The 8,721-nt window shown below is 41.9% G+C and overlaps 1 long non-coding RNA gene across 1 annotated transcript; it reads left to right on the top strand.

The window, feature by feature from the left end:
• Positions 1–1,188: 1,188 nt before the first annotated feature.
• On the top strand, positions 1,189–7,247 carry LOC121929606. The gene is made up of 4 exons (XR_006103700.1): positions 1,189–1,344; positions 1,724–1,851; positions 2,116–2,224; positions 7,188–7,247. It is a non-coding gene; the product is annotated as an uncharacterized LOC121929606 (long non-coding RNA).
• The last annotated feature ends 1,474 nt before the right edge of the window (positions 7,248–8,721 follow it).

The raw sequence follows: 8,721 nt of genomic DNA, 5'->3' as shown, positions 1-8,721 counted from the left end.
ATGCAATCAACCATACAAGGCTAACAGAAACAAAGATGTGATAGGTTGGATATCAAGGAATTGAGAATTGGAGGGGGTGATAATTATCAGTCCTGAAGAGAAGGCTCCATAGAAGAAAGAGAATGGCTCAGACAGAGTCCGTGGGATATACAGAGACTAGTGATCTGGTCAGCAGAACAGAGCCTCAGTCTGTAGCAGCAAATTGGACATGCGCGGGGTGGATATTCTGTTTTGCATCTCAGTGGATACTTGATGTTCCCACATGGTGTAAAAAACACTTAATTTTTTCTAATGAAATGGACAAAAGGACTCTGGAATGACTGATGGCTTTAACTCTGGAGTGACAAAACTCTGATAGGCTCTGAGACAATCCCTGGATAGTTGGACAAGAAGGGTGAATAGTGGCACAGCCCAAGGTGAGATGGAGATAAGGTTTTTGTGATGATACTGTTTAATCTTCATTGTGAGAGGATATGCAGAAAGCCTGGGAGATGATGGAGTGATCAGTAAACCCATTCGGTGTTTACTGTAGTCTTATCTAGGTCTTCTACATGCCCTTGGGCCAGCATGCCTTTCCCACATAAAATGATCCTAGTGTTCCAAAGGTCATCATGACCTCTTAAAAACATGCCTAACACTAGATATGAAATATAAAAATATGAAATCCCATATTAAATTAGAGAGATGCAGGGTATGCTAACATGCAAGCTGGGCCTCTGCTGCATTTTTCCAAGAATAGAAAAATCTCATTCTTGAAAAGATGCGAGAGGAGTCCAGTGAAGGCCAGCTGGCAACAGGGAGATGTGATAAAATCTGTCGTCTTAAAGTTACATCCTGCAACTATCATGGGAGCCAAGCCAATGTGATAAACTCAGAAGATAGCAATAATTTCATATTAGGCCTTCTGGCTATCTTTTAGAGCTCTGATTATTCTTAAGATATTAGAAAATATATTTATCCAGTATGGAACCTGCTGTTGCTAGATATCTATTGTTGCTATCCAAAATAGTTTTATTGGGTTGTACTTCTGTGTGTTTCTTGCTCTGGGGAATCAAATTACCTTGAACTTTGAGTTTTAAAGGACACTTGGAACATATCACACATGATTAGACTGATAAGGACATCAAGTTCCTAGATGGTCTTTGGATGTTTTCATACTTTCTGTGCCAACTAAATTGTCCAAGTCCTAACTTCTAGTCAATAATTGTTTTTTGTTTCCTTCATGTGTAATTTTGAAAATTATGATTCCCTGAATGTCACTTCTCTCTAGAAGCTAAACTCAAGGACAGTTACTGATCTCTGCACCATAAAATTATGGCTACCTATCTGACACCATGAGATAAGGTGAGCTACACATTTAAATAACGTATTAATCATTATGTCCTAGTGAAAATGGTAAAGGAAGCTATTTTTCAGTCAACAGTAACACACAGTTCCTCTCCTTTGCCTAGCAAGCTTGATTTTAAGAATCTAAGATTTTAAGAACACATAATGTTCTGAAGCCATTCATGTGATTGCTCTTTATATAATTATCACTGTGAATAGAATGCAGAAAATTACCTTCTGAGGGGACACTGTGCTTGAATGCATCGATCTTTAGTTTGTTGGCAATGAACAAGAAGTTTGAAGAATTTGGGAGCTTTAAATGCAGGCTCTAACAATGATTTATTACATTTTATCATTCAGCTGCTTAGTTTCTGCCTTTTCCTATCCCACTGCTCAGCTACCCTTTTACAGATAAACAAGCTGGAGGCTTGCCTCAGGCAAGAAGGGTGAATGGACGATAATGGGATTCAGCAGAAGGAAAATGAGCACTGGATGAAAGAAGGCAGCATTACTTGGAGCTGTAAGGTATGTGTTGCTGAATGTTCACTCTTGGATATAAATCCTTTCCCTAGTACTATATCATGCCATCTTGAACCAACCTGCAATGAAAAGTAAAGGAGGGAGGTTGGCCTTGCCACTATGATGGATGAGGATAATAAGAAAGGTACATGTACAAGAATGTCTGGGATTTGAACATCAGATATGATCACAGTTAAGCACACTGCTGGTTTTTGTTTTTGTTTTTTAAAAATGGTTGGATTATTCTATGCCCCTTCATTTTTTTTAAAGAAAGGAGCATTCCATGCTAAACAAGAAGGTGCTGAGCAAAAATGGTCGAATTCACACCACCCGTCTCCTCTTCTGAAGGCCAAACTCTATGTGGTACTGAAGATCCATGGTAAGAAGTCTGGACAGTCTTTTTGGTACTTCAGGGCAAGTGCAGGGGTCTCTAATTCTACACCAGAACACTGCTACTAGGAAGATTTATTTCTTTTTTTTAAAAAAACACCTCACTTCCCCTGTGCTTTTTTTAAAATGTAAATTGCTCCGCTATACCTTATGTTGGCAAAGGGCATTCTGTGCCCCCCCTTAAGGATAAGGATTTCAGCTTATACCCCTCTTATCCTGCTCACTTTTAACCTTTGTTGCAGTTATATTTGAAGTATCTCCATGTTGGAAGCTTATTGCATGCTCATTTACCCTGACTGCACCCTAATAGGATGCAGGTAGGAATTACTGCACATAATTCTCTGCCAATTTCACTGGCTGAGTACAGCCTGGCTGTATCCCAGCTCCCAGGCATGCTTTGGAGGCCACTTTTCCAAGTCGGAAAGCTTCTGGCTTTGAAATGCAGCCTCCGAAGTGCACTTGGGAGCTGGGATGCAGCTGGGCTGTATTCACCTTCACCTGGCAGACTTGACAGTGAATTACGTACGATAATTTCCACCTGCATCCCGTGTCCTGGCTGCATCCTGTTAGGGTGCAGTCGGGTTAAATGTGCATGCGATAAGCTCCTTGTCAGTGCACTGAAAACTGACCCTTGGATTGATACAAGTCATTTTAAAAAAACTGATTATAAAATGATAAATTAGAAGTGGACTCAAATGGAGGGGAAAATTTGGCTCTGGACCTTCTAATGAACCTCTGGAACCTTTCAAATGTGGCTTATAATCATGAAAAGGCTCATTTATTTGTGTGTCCTAGGCAGGTCATTGTCCTTTTGTCAGATTCCCAATGGGTATAACTGAGACCTCATCCCAGGGCTTTAAAGGTGTTACTATCTACTTAATGCACTGGAAAATTCTGTTGCAAGGAATATTGCAATGGTTCTGTAATGTATCTTGTTGAAGGAAGGACACATTGAGGTTTTTTCTTCTTTGCATGTCTAATGGAACCAGATAATCTGTGCTGTTGAGGCATGTCCTTGAACAGAATACAAAGATCTCACAAGGGATCAAGGCTTCACTTGAGTATTCTTGTAAAAGTAACATACATTTTATGAAAGATCAGGATTCCAAATAAATTGACTAGTCAGTATTGTAGGGGGAAAATCACTTTTTTTTTGGCAAAGCAGACACACTTGATAATTACTATACTGTTTCATTTGTCAGTGAATGGAAAAACTGCAAGATGTCTTTATTACATTATGGTCAGTGTCCTGACATTAAAAAATCATTATAAGTTTGACTCATGAATTCATCTGAGTGATTTACATACTCTCAGATCTCAGGTTTCAGCATGTAGATAAAAGATTTCATTTGAAATTCTTTCTTTCTTTCTTTTTTGCATAAAGAGTTTTAAAAACAGTATTGGATTGCACTTCAGAAAAAAAATATATTCTTGTCTCCTGTATGTACAACAATGGGCACATTTAATTATGTTTTAGAACAAGGGTGGGGAAAGTACAGCCCCTGGTCCATATGTGGCCCCAAACCACTTTTTGCAGCCCAACAAGCCCCCCTCCCAATTTTTTTTATTTTTAATGGCTTTTAGTACCCAAATCAATAAAAAGTGCTCAGGGCTGTTATAAAAGAGTATACCTTTGCTCTTCTACTCTCCTTGACTCTCAACCACTTAAAATGTCCCCCCAAATGGACAGAATGGCGGGATACAGACGGGCAGGGGAGGACGTCTTGGAGGTGTATTTAGCTGAATGCGGAGTCTCCAGACGGCCCGCCCCGGAGGCGTGCTTCAGGTGTTGGGGCTTCCACACGGGGGGCAGTGAAGACGCCTCACCTGGGTCCGTTTCGGACCCGGAGTTTCCAAACCGCCGCCTCGGAGGACGCTGCAAAAAGAGAGGCAGCTTCCGCACGGGCGGCCCAAACCGCGGCTTTTTTCCCCTTTTGCAGGCTACTGGATGCGCAGCTGCGCAGCTACAGCGCTAAGCAGCGGCAAAAGAAAGCCTATGGGCGCATTTAAAGCGCTCATGCCCCTTTAAAACTTTCCCCCCCCCCGCTCTGCCCAAGAACAATGGTGGTCTCCTGCCAGCTGGTGATCAGCTGGTGTTGGCATCCTTGTCCACTTGCACGTTGCCAATGTCACCAGCATCATGGATGCCTCCTCTCCTTTGGTCCCCGCGCTCCTGCTGAATCTGCAATGCACAGCCACAGCTGTCTCCGCTGCCACCGCTGTCCCCCTGCCATCCCCCATCACCTCCCTTGTACATATGTAAATATTTACAGTTTTAGCGTTTTTTATTGATAGGTGAAAATGGCACAGGAATGTGTGTAGGGGTGCACTTTAAAGTCCAAACTTTACAAGCAGCGCATGCGTACATGTTGCTCTAGGGTTAGGGTTAGGGTTAGGGTTAGGGTTAGGGTTACGAGTCTTAAAATGCGCTGCAGCTGTGCCGCAGCTTCCACACCTGCATGGCAGCAGACGTTGCAATTAAAGCCTGACTGCAAACTGCGCATGTTCCAAGACCCCAACTCACTATGCGACGGATCTTTTAAATGGGCAACTTAAAGTAGCGGCGTAGCAATTCTGGTGTACCGGTGCAGCAGCTCTCATGGCTTCTTCCCCTTCTCGATATGTGTCAGCATTCAGGTAGGACTGCTCCAGTTTCTGCAAAATGTTTGGCTGGGACCATATAGCTATGAGGTCAGCCGTCTCAGTATGAGACCAAGACGTCCCCTTGCCTTTTTTCGGGGTGCTGGTGGATGGCTGAGCCATCCTGCCTGGTGGCAAAGGGGAGCCGCCACACAGCTGTGCCAGGAGCAGCCGAACTGTGCCCGTTCCCAGGTGAAAATGGCGCAGGAATGTGTGTAGGGGGTCACTTTAAATCCCAAACTTTCCCTTTTCACTTTCTACAACCAAAACATCCGCCGGCAAAACTTACAACTTCCCGCAGTTCTACCAACGCATGCGCACAAGTGGCTCTAGGGTTAGGGTTACGAGGCTTAAAATGCGCCGCAGCTGTGCCTCAGCTTCCTCAGCGTGGCAGCCTCAGCGTGGCAGCGGACGTTGCAATTAAAGCTTGACTGCAAACTACGCATGTCCCGGGAACCCAACCCATTATGCGACGCAGCTGACACGGAGCTTTTAAACCGGCAACTTATATTTGCGGCGTAGCAATTCTGACGTATCGGTGCAGCAGCTTACAGACGGAGCTGCGCAGGTACGCCGCAAATCAAAAAGAAGCGGAAAAAAGCAGCACCTTTTTAATGCCGCTTCTTCCCGCTTGGGGCGTGCGGGGGGCGTGTTCATGGCGGCATTCAGGTAAAGCCCATCTGAAGGCTCTACCTTCATTACGTCATGAGTACATCCCTTTTTGCCCGTCTGTATCCCGCCAATGAAACTGAAAGTGATTTGCATCTTCCACATTTGCTTCTGCATGTAGCTGGTTCTGCAGGGGGTGAAAAAACAGAGGCGGGTTACAGACCGCCCATTTGGGGTGGGCTGTACCCGCCCCTTTCCCCGGTGTATCGGAAAGGGCGCACTAAGTGCCCTGGCACGGACTGACGACGTCACGTCCGCGCCACCCCGTATAGAGGCGGTGCGGTCGTGACGTCATCATGGCGGCCCCCATCTGGAAGGGGAGCCGCCATTTTGTACGGACTCCGTCCGTACTAGGGTTAGGGGGGCGCGGAAGCGGCGGGCGTGCCTCCATCTAGTACGGACTGACTCCGTACTTTCATGGCGGTGTGTAACCCACCAGAGTTAAACCTGATTTCTGCCCCTACCTCCATGTACAGGGAGACATGCCTGGCCACACAGAGCTTGCCATCCTGTCCTAGACACCCCTGTTAAACAACTGAGTTCTTCCCAGGACACCTTGTCATTGGCACTTTCTACAGAATTCCATCTGGCAACCAGACTTCACTGTGTTAGAAATGCAATGATGTCCTCTCCACAGTACATTAGGTACTGATGATCATTTGCTTCCAACCTTTATTAAAAGGTTGTTTATCTTGGCTTCTCCCAACCATTAACCTTCTCCATCCATGTTAAGCCTTGTTTTCTGGCACTGTGCAATTTGCAATACAGTGGGATTTGTATAAAATGGCAAAATCAAGGTTTGCTTGATTATGTGGAAAAATGGTTTTAAATATTTTCAAGCCATGGATGATTGAATCTGTGAGGATAGAATCCATGATATGGAGGGCTGACTGTATTGTTGCATTTTGTAGTGTTTTATAATATACTGTAATTTTTAAAGAGGGAAAGTTATATAAATAGTTTAAATAAATAATAAAAAATCAGAATAGATTCAAATTTTATTTACTCCATCAGCAACAATTATGTAATGTATGCTTCCCATTCCAAAAGGTCTTTGGCTTTCTATGCACCTACAGCCTGTGGCTCCAGGGAATCCAAAATAAGAAAATAAGAGAAGAGCAACATATTGCTTTAGTATCAGTGCCATTTTGCTTCAACTTCTGTTTTGCTGTTTTGTTTCTATAATAAATAATTCATATTAATATAAACAGAACTGCCAAGGGCCTTATCTTGTTTTCCATGGTATGGAACAAAGTAGTCTAGTAGTACATCAATGAGGCAAATAATTGAAGTAGAGGGAATTTAAGTACCATTCTGCATCTGAAAACTAGCAAAAGTTCTGCTTTGGGAACTTAGAATAATTGCACATAGAAGAGTTAATGTCCTTGGTTTACTATCCAGTGCTAGCGATTTCTGTGGGAATAGAATGCCTGGTAATTGTTATTACACAATCGCCATTCAGTTATACTCTTGACCTTGAGAGAGCATCTTTTCTCATTAAAGATTCCCCAAACTCTGAAAACACCCTGTTCTTTCTAAAGCACCTTGCTTATTTTTTTTAAGATGCTACTCTTAATAATGCTTCCATTTGTAAATATGCTGCAGATAAGAAAGTCAAGAACTTACTATTTTTTTGTCTCTAGTAGACAAGCCCTCTCTTCATCCACCATCTTGAGAGAGAGAGAGGCAGGCTAGCTCCAACAGACCTGCCTGGAAGAAGAAGAGCCCTCCCTCCAGTTCATCTGCCTTGGTCCAGGCCTCAGAGGGAGAGAATAACTGCTGGACCTGATTTCCTCCCCCCTCACTATTCCCTTCTCCTTTTGTGTCGTGTCTTTTAGATTGTAAGCCTGAGAGCAGGGAACCGTCTATTATCCCCTCTGTAGTAAACCACTCAAATTCCCAGTGATTGGGCGGTATATAAATAAATCCTATTATTATTATTATTATTATTATTATTAAGAACTATTATATCAGATATAGTAATGAGCATAGGGCAATTTATTTCAATCAAACATGCAGCAGAAATATGTGCAGGACAGAGTGTTCTGTCCCTCTCTTTGAGATCTGCTAGTAACTTTGATCTTCAAATCCATGAGAGAACCCCCATATTGCATCAATCTCTGAAGGATGAACAATGATCTCCTAACCTAATTTCGGACTTTAACCTCCCCATAGAACTTTTCCCATCATATTTTTTTTAATATTTTATTTTCACATTTTTCCACATGACATATTACATTACAAAGCATAACATAACATTAACATTAATACTTACATTACACACCTTCTCCATTCCCCCGTCCCACCTCCCACCAACACTTGCATACCTACATGTCCCTCTGACATTTTGTAAAATACATTTAACATAAAATGCACTTCCAGCTACTTGCAGCTTTGTACATAGATATATTCACTATTTTTCTTTATTTTGTTTTATCTTTCCTTTCCTTATCATGTTTTCTTCACTCCCTCTTAGGTAATACCTTGTCACTAAATCATTAACTTTTTACTATTTCATACATTTCAAAGAGTCCGGTATTTCCCATTGTTCCTTCTTTATAGCCTACACATCACATTTCTCATGAAATTTTCTTACTTCATGCTATTTGACATTCTCTTAACACACCCCAATATTCTAAAATAAAATTCCCGTTATTTCCACTATTTTTAACATAAACAATATTTTACAAAAACATTATATTTTTCCACTTATTTCTTAAGAAATCATAAAAGATATGCCACTCTTTCCCCACCTCTTCTTCTGTCTTATTTTTAGTCCAGCATGCCCGCTTGTCCATTTCTGCAACCTCGAAGACTTTCATCACCCATTGTTCTACCGAGGGGGTTTCTTTTTGTTTCCAGTATCTTGCATAGTTTATTCTGGCACATGTAAATAAGTAAAATAACATTTTCCCACAAGTTTTGTTTAGTTCATCACTTATCATACCTAAAAGAAATGTTTCTGGCTTGAAAGTAATTGGTATCTTTAGTTCTATAGTTATTGTTTTGTATATTTCAACCCAGTATTGTTTTGCTAATTTACATGTCCACCACATGTGGAAGAAGGTGCCAATTTCTGTATTACATTTCCAACAGAGTGGGTTACTTTTATTTTTACACATATATGCAATCTTTTGTGGGGTTAAGTGCCATCTATATAACATTTTATAGGTGTTC

Source organism: Sceloporus undulatus, chromosome 4 (assembly GCF_019175285.1).
Source record: "Sceloporus undulatus isolate JIND9_A2432 ecotype Alabama chromosome 4, SceUnd_v1.1, whole genome shotgun sequence".
Lineage (NCBI taxonomy): Eukaryota > Metazoa > Chordata > Lepidosauria > Squamata > Phrynosomatidae > Sceloporus > Sceloporus undulatus.
Note: the sequence above shows the minus strand (reverse complement) of the source record. Positions and strands in the feature narration are given on the sequence as shown.